At 48.3% G+C, this 10,207-nt stretch overlaps 1 protein-coding gene and 1 long non-coding RNA gene across 9 annotated transcripts in view; one reads left to right on the top strand and one right to left on the bottom strand.

Moving 5' to 3' along the window:
- Nucleotides 1-535: 535 nt before the first annotated feature.
- The window catches only part of IKZF4 (IKAROS family zinc finger 4), a 37,418-nt gene continuing 27,746 nt past the window's right edge, over nucleotides 536-10,207 (top strand). For 5 of the 8 annotated variants that reach the window (XM_023210820.2, XM_023210818.2, XM_031936320.1 and 2 more), the window contains exons 1-2: nucleotides 536-880; nucleotides 4,585-4,662. The gene's annotated coding sequence lies outside the window, so the exon portion shown is untranslated. Of the gene's footprint in view, nucleotides 881-4,584; nucleotides 4,663-4,721; nucleotides 4,906-10,207 lie in introns of all 8 variants that reach the window. The other 3 variants (XM_031936318.1, XM_023210825.2, XM_023210826.2) reach the window with 2 other exon arrangements.
- LOC111541867 overlaps nucleotides 3,247-10,207 on the bottom strand; it is a 20,892-nt gene continuing 13,931 nt past the window's right edge. The window contains exons 2-3 of the long non-coding RNA XR_002731384.3: nucleotides 4,707-4,846; nucleotides 3,247-3,425 (exon numbers count right to left, since the gene is read on the bottom strand). This is a non-coding gene — a long non-coding RNA (uncharacterized LOC111541867). The remainder of the gene's footprint in view (nucleotides 3,426-4,706; nucleotides 4,847-10,207) is intronic.

A 10,207-nucleotide genomic window follows, 5' to 3' on the forward strand; every position in this document is an offset into this window, starting at 1 on the left:
GGTCTTGAACTACTGACCTCAGGTGATCTGCCCTCCTCGGTCTCCCAAAGTGCTGGGATTACAGGCGTGAGCCACTACGCCTGGCCCCATTTGCCGCTTATCTACCTATTACCTGGAAGCCTCCTCCCAGTTTTGAATTGTCCCGCCTTTACATATATTGATTGATGTCTCTCGTCTCCCTCAAATGTATAACACCAAGCTCTGCTCCAATCACCTAGGGCAAATGTCGTCAGGATCTCCTGAGGCTGTGTTACGGGCGTGCGTCCTTAACTTCGGCAAAATAAACTTCCTAAATTGAGACCTGTCTCAGATTTTTGGGATTCACAAGGTAAAGAGGGAAAACTTGGCTCTAGGGCCTGACGTGCCAGGCCACATAGGGTGTCCAGTGTGTGCTTAGATTGCAAACTGGGTGCAGATTAAAGGCTAGTTTTTGGGTTACCTTCGGCAGGCGACGGCGCCTTTCGGACTTGAATCTTTCGGCGCTCGGCTACTCTCCCCTAGCTCCTCTCCCTTTTTCCCCCAGCAGTCTCCCGGGCTTGGGGACGCTCGGTGTTCGGCCACGCCGCCTGTCGCCTGGTAGTGGGACCGGAAGTTGTTAGGGGGAGGGGGACGGCTGTGATGGGGGGGGTTATATGGGGGGGCAGGTCCCTTCTCAGGTGAAGCTGCTGATGGAGATGGAGCCGCCGCCGCCGCCGCCTCTCAGAGCCCGGGTCCTGGCTCCGGCCCGGCGACTGCCGCCGCCTCAGTGACCCCACTCCCCCCGCACTGGGCCGCCCGGGCCAGAGTGGGGGACCCCCCCGCCCCCCGCCTCCCTTTTCCCCAACACCGTTCCCTCTCCCCCACCCCTCACAGCCTGCGCGCGCGCGCGGAGACTCCTCAGGTGAGTGAGGGGCGGGGCTTGGGGGGGGGTAAAGCGAGGGCGGGGCCTCGGTGGCCGGGGGCGGGGCCTGAGGGGCTCGGGCGTGAAGGAGCGGGGAGACGTGGGCGGGGGAAGGGGCCAGGCTGAGAGAGGGGCGCGGGTTGGGCTGGGGCCCGAGGGGTGGAAGATGGCCGGGGGAGTTTGGCCCGAGGCCCCAGTATTAAGAGGGAGGTAGCAGGGACTTAGGGGGCCTAAAAAGGCGGGAGACAGATCACCGCAGGGGTCTGAGGACATGCTGGAGCTGGCAGTCGCGGGGCTCCTCCGTGGGGATGTGGTTTGGGTATACAGCAGAAGGACAGAGAGGAGAAAGGAGCAGCAGAGAGGGTATCTGAACAAAACAAGAGAGGGACCCGGGTGTTGGGTCGAGGAATGCTGAAGACAGGAGTCTGGGGATAAAGACGTAGGCCTAGGTGAGAAGATCTGGGAGGCAATGAGCATACTGGGAGAAACATGTAGAGAAGAAACTTAGGATGGAGTGAGAAGTGCACAGTGTAGGGTGAGAGGTGTAGGGAACTTGGGAAGCAAGGCTGGGAAGGAAGAGATTCACTACCTAAGAGCCCTAAGAAAGAAATGCAACGGAGGAAACCCCAGGGCAGACATCCAGATGGGAGCTGCAAACTTGGGAAGCAGGCTGCCTGCTTCCTGTGTACCAAAACAGCCCTCCCTGTACCTCCTCACACAAATCCCATTTTCTTACCCCTTGGCTGCTAGAGTTGTAGGTTCTCGCTTTTTAAATTTTCTATATTGTTTCTGTGCCTTTAAAAAAAAATTATGATTAGTCCTGTCTGGGAGCAGTAGAATGTTTAACGGAACCTGGACCTTTAGATATGTTCATGAAATATTGTACCCCAATCCCCCTCCAAGGTCAAGAACCTATGAACTCTGCTTCCAGAATTTTTTTTTTTTTTTTTTTTTTTGAGACGGAGTGTTGCTCTTGTTGCCCAGGCTTGAGTGCAATGGCGTGATCTTGGCTCACTGCAACCTCCATCTCCTGGGTTCAAGCGATTCTCCTGCCTCAGCCTCCCAAGTAACTGGGATTACAGGCGCCCACCACCACCCCTGGCTAATTTTTTGTATTTTTAGTAGAGATGGGGTTTCACCATGTTGGCCAGGCTGGTCTCGAACTTCTGACCTCAGGTGATCCACCCGTCTTGGCCTCCCAAAGTGCTGGGATTACAGACATGAATCACCATGCCTGGCCAGAAAATTTTTTGCATACCTTATTTTGCCCCATTTCCTTCTCTCATGAACAAAACTGTCTCGTGTTGTGACTCTTATCAACCCTGGCTTATATGTCTAGTAGTTCCTACTGTGCCTGTCTCCCCGGCCTGTGCCCTCAAAGCATCAGTGTTGGGCATGGTATGTTCCTGACATGCTCACATGTCAGCTTTAGGTGTTCCAACATCATGGTCAACCAGATGACCATTGAAGCCTGTCTCCCCTTACTGATACTTGCTCACTTTGCCTGGGTGAACAATATCCTTGCCTGAGTGTGGACAATATCCTTAAGGAAGCATGAAAATGTTATCTGACTACCTAGAATATTTCCACTTAAGATAACTCAGATTCTGAGGATAAAGCCAGATAAAAGGCCAAATCAGACAATCTTTGAAAGCATAGTGTTTCGTTTGGTTGGGGCACCAGCTGGTAATCCCTCACCTCCTCATGGACCTGCCAGTAGATCCATGAATCTTTCTCCATCATTTGTAGGAGGACTTCAGCTTTCCCTACTAACAGCCTAAAGTCAGAGAATCCAGACAGCCCCTTGGATCATGAGAACAGTCAGATGAGTAGCTCCTGAGATAAAAATAAAATCTTAAAAGAAGAAAATAGCTTTACCATTGGGAAGCAAGAGAAGTTTCACTGGAGCTTCTGGGGTGGGCTTCAGGATGGTGAGAGCTGCCCTCATTTTGGCAGCTTCAGAATTATACCTTGCCCTAGTCAATAGAAGTTGATGTCTCAAACACAAAATATAATGTCTTTGTTGCCCACTGAGTGCAGTTAGTTAGTTGAACTGTAGCTTTTGGGCAATCCCCTTCCTCTGAGTAGGTTAAGGGTAAGGCATATTTCAGGACTTGGCTCAGAAATAAGTCCTGACTTTTTTCCAGTGAAAATGCAACTGAAAGTCTCTTTATACCCTCTTAGTTTGAAATCTGCAGCTTGAACTTCTCAGCATGGGAGAAACTTATCCCACCTTTCACCCTACCCCCCCACACACAACAGTATCCACAAAGGAATTCTTTTTTTCCCCAACTGGCCACCTCTCTCTGTCTCTACACACACACACACACACACAGACACACATGCCAAAGAAAAAGAAAGATAGGTATTTCTAGCCTCATTTTACTCTGTAGGAACAAATAAGAGTGTGGGACCCTGTGAGTGTGGACAATACCACAGGCAGAGGGACTCCCTTTCTTTATTGGTCTGTTGACTCTGCTGAAGAAAGCTTTAAATTCCAGGCTTTGATTTGCTTCCTCTTCTTAAAAGAGTTATGAACTCTGTTCTGGAAATAGAGAGATAGGTTCAAAGTTTATCAGACAAAAGCATCTAAGAAAGGGTAGTGCTGATATGAATGCTGATATGAATGACCTGGTCCAGCTGGGGGTAGGATCCACATTGTAGGCTCTGATGCAATACATATGCTGGCGTAGTCCTCGAGCTAAGAGGCCGTTTCTACTTTAAAGAGACTTAATGATCATCTAGTTTGGGGTTTTCCTCAGGTCCATTATCTCTGAAAAGAGACATAGGAGGAAGAGGATTATTTATCCTCCCATTCATAAGCCTGTGTTTCCTGTTCAAGGATTTAGGTCACCAAGACGCAGACCCAAAAACCATTCATTTAATAACCCAAGAAAGAAGGCAAGCAGGGTGGCCCAAATCTTCCAACTGGGGCAAGATTTAATAAAGTGTTCCAGTAGAAAGAACCCTCTAATGGTAACTTGGGCTCTACATGTCCTACTTCTGTTGTTAACCAGATGGGTGACTCTGGGCTTAGTTTCTTCTGTTAAAAACCAGGAAATTGTAGGTCATCTTTCAACTCCATTTCAGCTCCAGGATTCCTCAGGTCCTGGAGTACCCCTGCCCTAGACCCTCCACATGAAGAAGAGAGGCTTACCAAATTGGATTGTCAGAGCAAAACTATTAGCAGTGGAGCCTGAAAACATCTTTCTGGCCCAGACAACAGTGAGCTTTTTTGATCAGCATGTATTAGGGACTTTTGGCTACAGTTGCAATCAAAGGCAATTGTTCCTGTCTCTTCTACATTTTTTTGCTACTGTACCCTAGTCAGAATAGTTCATTGAGACTTCCCTGTAATTTCAAACTTCACTTGAGAGCGCTAACCCTGTTTTGGGCATCTTTGGCTTTAAAACTGATCATTATAAAACTCAAATTGAATTTCCTTGCTCTACTTTCTCCACCCCTGCCCAAACATACCACTGAACAGCAGTGACTTTGTGAGGACTTTCTATCAACAGAGAGCTATACTTTGGGGTATACCCAAAAACCCCAAAAAGTATCATCTCCTGTGTATCATATCTAGTGATTTAACGTGTTTAGTTTGGCCCTTTTCCTTAGTTCCTTATGTCCTGAAATGAGACATGGGAGGGATAGGATTGTTTCTTCTCCCACTCATAAACCTTAGCCTTCTCTCTCTTCTGCAGTCTACATGGGGAGGACAGAGAAGCGCAAAGAACAAGAGAAAAGATGCATCCATCTGAGATCTAAAAGGAGACAATGAGGTGATATTTTCCCCCTGCCCAGGTGTTGTGTTTTCAGCTCTTACCCCTTTTTATTTTAGAGACTGGCCATTCCTAGGATGACCTGGGAATTCATCCCCTCTGCACTGCTCCCCAAGCACTTGGATAATGAAGCTGAGCTGTCTTCAACTGTATTATATGTAGACAGAAGGTCACCATCTACAGCCTGGTGAAAAATGAGTCAGATCTTTCCACTGTAAAGACAAACACATGAGCTGAGCTAAGGTTGGTGGGTTTCCTTCAGAGAGCACTAGGTTGACCCTAGAGATCATTTCAGAGCTGCAAATTGCTTGATGTCTACATCTTTTTCCTGGAAAGGGGCTTGCAGACAATGGCTAATTCCATACCTTTCCCTGGCCCCTTTGCCTCTTCTTCCTCCTCAATTATGCAAAGCTTTGATAGAGAGCAGAGCCAGCTATGTGATTCCAACATGTTTTTGCTCAGATTTCATTCAGTTCAGGAAGGCACAGATAGTAGAGGATGATGCTGTGGGTTTGCTCTACTTGTAGCACTTGAATGGCTCACACCCAAGGCACATGGGAAGTTCTGTCTTTTTAATAACCACTGGTCTCCACCTCAGAACCCAAGTACTAAGGGAAAGTGGAGAAAAATTTTCCACTTCTGCCTGTTACAGTTTGGGAATAATAACACAAACATGGTATGGATCCTTGCCATTCTCTCTACCTTCACCCTCTTTCCCAACAATATTCTGCTCATGACCTTTTACCCCCTAGGCCACAATTAGCGTGTGTTAAATGACTTTTTTTTTTTTTGGAGATGGAGTTTCGCTCTTGTTGCCCAGTCTGGAGTGCAATGGCCTGATCTCGGCTGGCTGCAACCTCCACCTCCCGGGTTCAAGTGATTCTCCTGCCTCAGCCTCCCGAGTAGCTGGGATTACAGGCATGCACCACCACCCCCAGCTAATTTTGTATTCTTAGTAGAGACGAGGTTTCTTCACGTTGGTCAGACTGGTCTCAAACTCCTGACCACAGGTAATCCGCCTGCCTTGGCCTCCCAAAGTGCTGGGATTACTGGCGTGAGCCACCACACCTGGCCTAAATGACTTTTTTTTTTTTTTTTGAGATGGAGTCTCACACTTTCACCTAGGCTAGAGTGCAGTGGCGCAATCTCCGCTCACTGCAAGCTCCGCCTCCCGGGTTCACGCCATTCTCCTGCCTCAGCCTCCCAAGTAGCTGGGATTACAGGCGCCCGCCACCACGCCCAGCTGATCTTTTTGTATGTTTAGTAGAGAAGGGGTTTCACTGTGTTAGCCAGGATGGTCTTCATCTCTTGACCTTGTGATCCGTCCACCTCGGCCTCCCAAAGTGCTAGGATTACAGGCGTGAGCCACTGCGCCCGGCCTAAATGACTTTTTTTTTAAGGTCTCACTATGTTGACCAGGCTGGCCTACAACTCCTAGACTCAAGCAGTCCTCTTGCCTTGGCCTCCCAAAGTGCTGGGATTACAGGTATGGACCACCATGCCCGGCCTAAATTCCAGTTTTGAAGTGTTACTGGATTAAACAGGATTCTTTAGAGTATTTGAAGAGTTTTAATCACTTGTGATGTCCATCTTATTTCAGGCTTTCAGAGCCACCACATAGAGAAAACCTGACTTTCTCACATTTTTATCACCAATACTTAGAGCCGTGAGAATGTTTCTGGGGAAAGGGGGGTGGTAGCTGATACCTGATCTCCTCTTGGAAATCAGACTCTGGATTCGTCCTCACTGCTGCCTGTCAGGGAGCCTGGTGGGAAATCTTCTGTCTAGAAAGGATGCCCATTCCTGTTCAAATGTGTTATCATGTTGATGGGAGAAAGCTAGGGCCATGGAGGACTCTTGTTTATGCCAAGTGGATTCAAACAAATGGGGAAGAGCTAGGCAAGTGGCACATGCACCTGTAGTCCCAACTACTCATGAGGCTGAGAGAGGATTGCTTGAGGCCAGGAGTTTGAGGCTGTAGTGTGCTGTGATTGTGCCCGTGAACAGCCACTGCACTCCAGCCCAGACAACATAGTGAGATCCCATCTCTAGTAAATATAATAAATAAGAATAGGGAAGAAAATTTGTGTCTCCAGAGGTTACAATGACGAGCGTTTCCTCCCTCCTCACAGAGATATTCCTTTTGAATTGGAACACTGATTGTTTCTAGTTGCTTTGTATTCAGCTCAGAGCTCAATTTACAGTACATATGTGTCTACCCCCCCATCACTGAGTGACAGTTATGTTGCTTTATTTATTTATTTTGTGACAGAGTCTCACTCTGTCACCCAGGCTGGAGTGCAATGGCATGACCTTGGCTCACTCCAACCTCTGTTTCCAGGGTTCAAACAATTCTTATGCCTCAGCCTCCCAAGCAGCTGGGACTACAGGCGCGTACCACCAAGCCCAGCTAATTTTTGTATTTTTATTAAAGACGGGGTTTCACCACATTAGCCAGGCTGATCTTGAACTCCTGACCTCAAGTGATCCGCCTGCCTCAGCCTCCCAAAGTGCTGGGATTACAGGTGTGAGCCACCGCCCCCGGCCAACAGTTATGTTGCTTTAAAGCCAACCTCCTTCCAAGATCTTTGATCTAAAACTGTCTCATGTAACTAACTTCCCTCTCCTTATACCTCCTCCTCTTGCAATGTGTCTCCAATTGGCACTGCCTAATTTGACCCAGTTCCTCTAAGGAGACACTAAGATCTGCCTGGCTGGTTAGGCAGGGGAGGAGGTGCTCTGAGGGGTAGAGAGTAGGAAGGCTGGGCGGGATGTGCTGCAGGGAGACTTGAGCAAAGAGTAAAGTACATATACTGATTTGCTCCTGGTTTGCACAGAAAACCAGGACTGAGAATAGAGTTTCAATCCAATACCCTCTCACTTCCAGGGTTACCAAGTTGGTATTAAAACCAGTGCGGTGGCTCACGCCTGTAATCCCAATGCTTTGGGAGGCTGAGGAGGGCAGATGACCTGAGGTCAGGGGTTCGAGACCAGCCTGGCCAAGCTGGCAAAACCCCTCTACTAAAAATACAAAAATTAGCTGGGCGTGTTGGCGCACACCTGTAATCCCAGCTACTCAGGAGGCTGAGGCAGGAGAATCACTTGAACCCGGGATGCAGAGGTTGCAGTGAGCCGAGATCATGTCACTGCACTCCAGCCTGAGTGACAGATCGAGACTCCGTCTCAAAAAGAAAAAAAAAGAAAAAAAGAAACAAACAAAAACCCAGCTGGAGGCAGCTAAGTACTGATTTTGCCCAAGATGTGTCACAGAGCACATGTTAAGAGCAATTAAGCAGGAAAACTCAGCTTACTGTTAGAAAGAAAGTCCAACTCAGAAAACAACTCCTTCAGACCCTTCTGGAAATTGTTTTGGGGCGATTTGGGCAGAAGTCCAAGAATGAGATACACTTCCTGAGCCAGTGCTAGCTGAATGCTATGCTTCACCTGTTCTGCCCACCTAGTGCTTATCTAGCCCTTCATTCATAGAGGCATTAGGCATACTGCATGCACACACACACACACACACACACACACACACACACACACACAAGTAATACGAGCATATTTCTTCCTGTAGAGCCAGCTGATTTGTTCTTCCTTTTAAAGTAACAGACCCCACTCCCACAGGGATCACACCAAAGGAAAAGATGCCTTACCTGCTGTTAGAACCAGGGAAAAGAATTAGCCGAGTGTGGTGGTCCATGCCAGTAGTCCCAACTACTCAGAAGGCTGAGGCAGGAGAATTGCTTGAACCTGAGAGCCAAACTCATGCCACTGCACTCCAGCCTGGGCAACACAGTGAGACTCCATCTCAAAAACAAAACAAAAACAGAGAAAAGCAAGAAAACCCATGAAAGCCTTGAGTAGCCTGGCTTTTGAAAGATTTAATAGAAGGAGGACACCTCAGAGAGGCAGGCAACTTGTGTTCTTGTTCTTGTCCTATTCTCGCCATGAACCCTGGGACAAGTAACTTCACTGCTCTCAGCCTCAGTTTCTCTCAGTTTCTCTAAGCAGAAAACAGGAAAATCCTGCTCACTCTTGCCTCTCCTGCATGGGGAGGTGTGCGAGGGAAGTTTCAAGTGGCACTTTGGGGTTTTTTTGTTTTGTTTTGTTTCGTTTTGTTTTGTTTGAGACAGTGTCTTGCTCTTGTCGCCCAGGCTGGAGTGCAATGGCATGATCTCAGCTCACTGTAACCCCCGTCTCCTGGGTTCAAGCAATTCTCCTGCCTCAGCCTCCCGAGTAGCTGGGATTACAAGCGCACCCCACCACACCCGGCTAATTTTTGTATTTTAGTAGAGACGGGGTTTTGCCATGTTGGCCAGGCTGGTCTCGAACTCCTGACCTCATGATCGACAGACGGGGTTTTGCCATGTTGGCCAGGCTGGTCTCGAACTCCTGACCTCATGATCCGCCCACCTCAGCCTCCCAAAGTGCTGGAATTACAGATGTGAGCCACCACACCCGGCTTCAAGTGGCACTTTGAACTTTGCATTCTTTTTTTTTTTTTGAGATGGAGTCTCCCTTTGTTGCCCAGGCTAGAGTGCAGTGGCGTGATCTCTGCTCACTGCAACCTACACCTCCCCGGTTCAAGCAATTCTGCCTCAGCCTCCCGAGTAGCTGGGATTATAGGTGTGCACCAACACGCCCAGCTAATTTTTTTGTATTTTTAGTAGAGATGGGGTTTCACCATGATGGCCAGGCTGGTCTCAAACTCCTGACCTGAGGTGATCCACCTACCTCGCCCTCTCAAAGAGCTGGGATTACAGGCGTGGGTCTCCACACCCAGCCCGAGCTTTCCATTCATTTTGAAAAGCCCCAAAGGGCAATTATGAATCTAATTATTTGGAAAGGAAAGGGGCCCTCAATACCAGACTGCCCTCCTTTATCTTTTGATCTCTATCTCAAGTTGCATGGCTAGTTCCAGAGAGTATGAGTTCTCTAACAACTGTGAACTTGGGCTCTTCTAATCATTGTTCCTAAGGGACCCTTCAAGGAACCACTTATTACTGTGGCTTGTTCTAGTGGTCTGGTCCCAAAGTTCACTTCATCCCAGGAAGGATGTCAAGAAAAGAGGGTTAATAAACTTAGAGAATTTTTTTCTCTATGCCCTGGCTTCCTAGGGAAATAGGGTTGATACTAGCAATCTCTCTGGCAAAATTTAAGAGAGAATTGCTTTGTGAAGTGAAGGTAAGCCCATGTTTCAGGTTTTCTCATGAGCCTTTAAAAGGAGTCTCTCAACTCCAGACAAGAACTGGGTGGGGGGCAGGAAAACAGATACTTTCCTCTGTGTGCCTTCCCGCACCGCCTCATCCCCACCCTCACCTCTCTCAATATACCATTGTAAGCAAACCAAATTTTTTTTTTTTTTTTTTTTTTTGAGACGGAGTCTTGCTCTGTTGCCGGGGCTGGAGTGCAATGGCGGGATCTCAGCTCACTGCAAGCTCCGCCTCCCGGGTTTACACCATTCTCCTGCCTCAGCCTCCGGAGTAGCTGGGACTACAGGCGCCCGCCAGTCACTTCGCCCCGCTAGTTTTTTTTTTTTTTT

This window comes from Piliocolobus tephrosceles, chromosome 10, assembly GCF_002776525.5.
Source record: "Piliocolobus tephrosceles isolate RC106 chromosome 10, ASM277652v3, whole genome shotgun sequence".
NCBI classification, from domain to species: Eukaryota; Metazoa; Chordata; class Mammalia; order Primates; family Cercopithecidae; genus Piliocolobus; species Piliocolobus tephrosceles.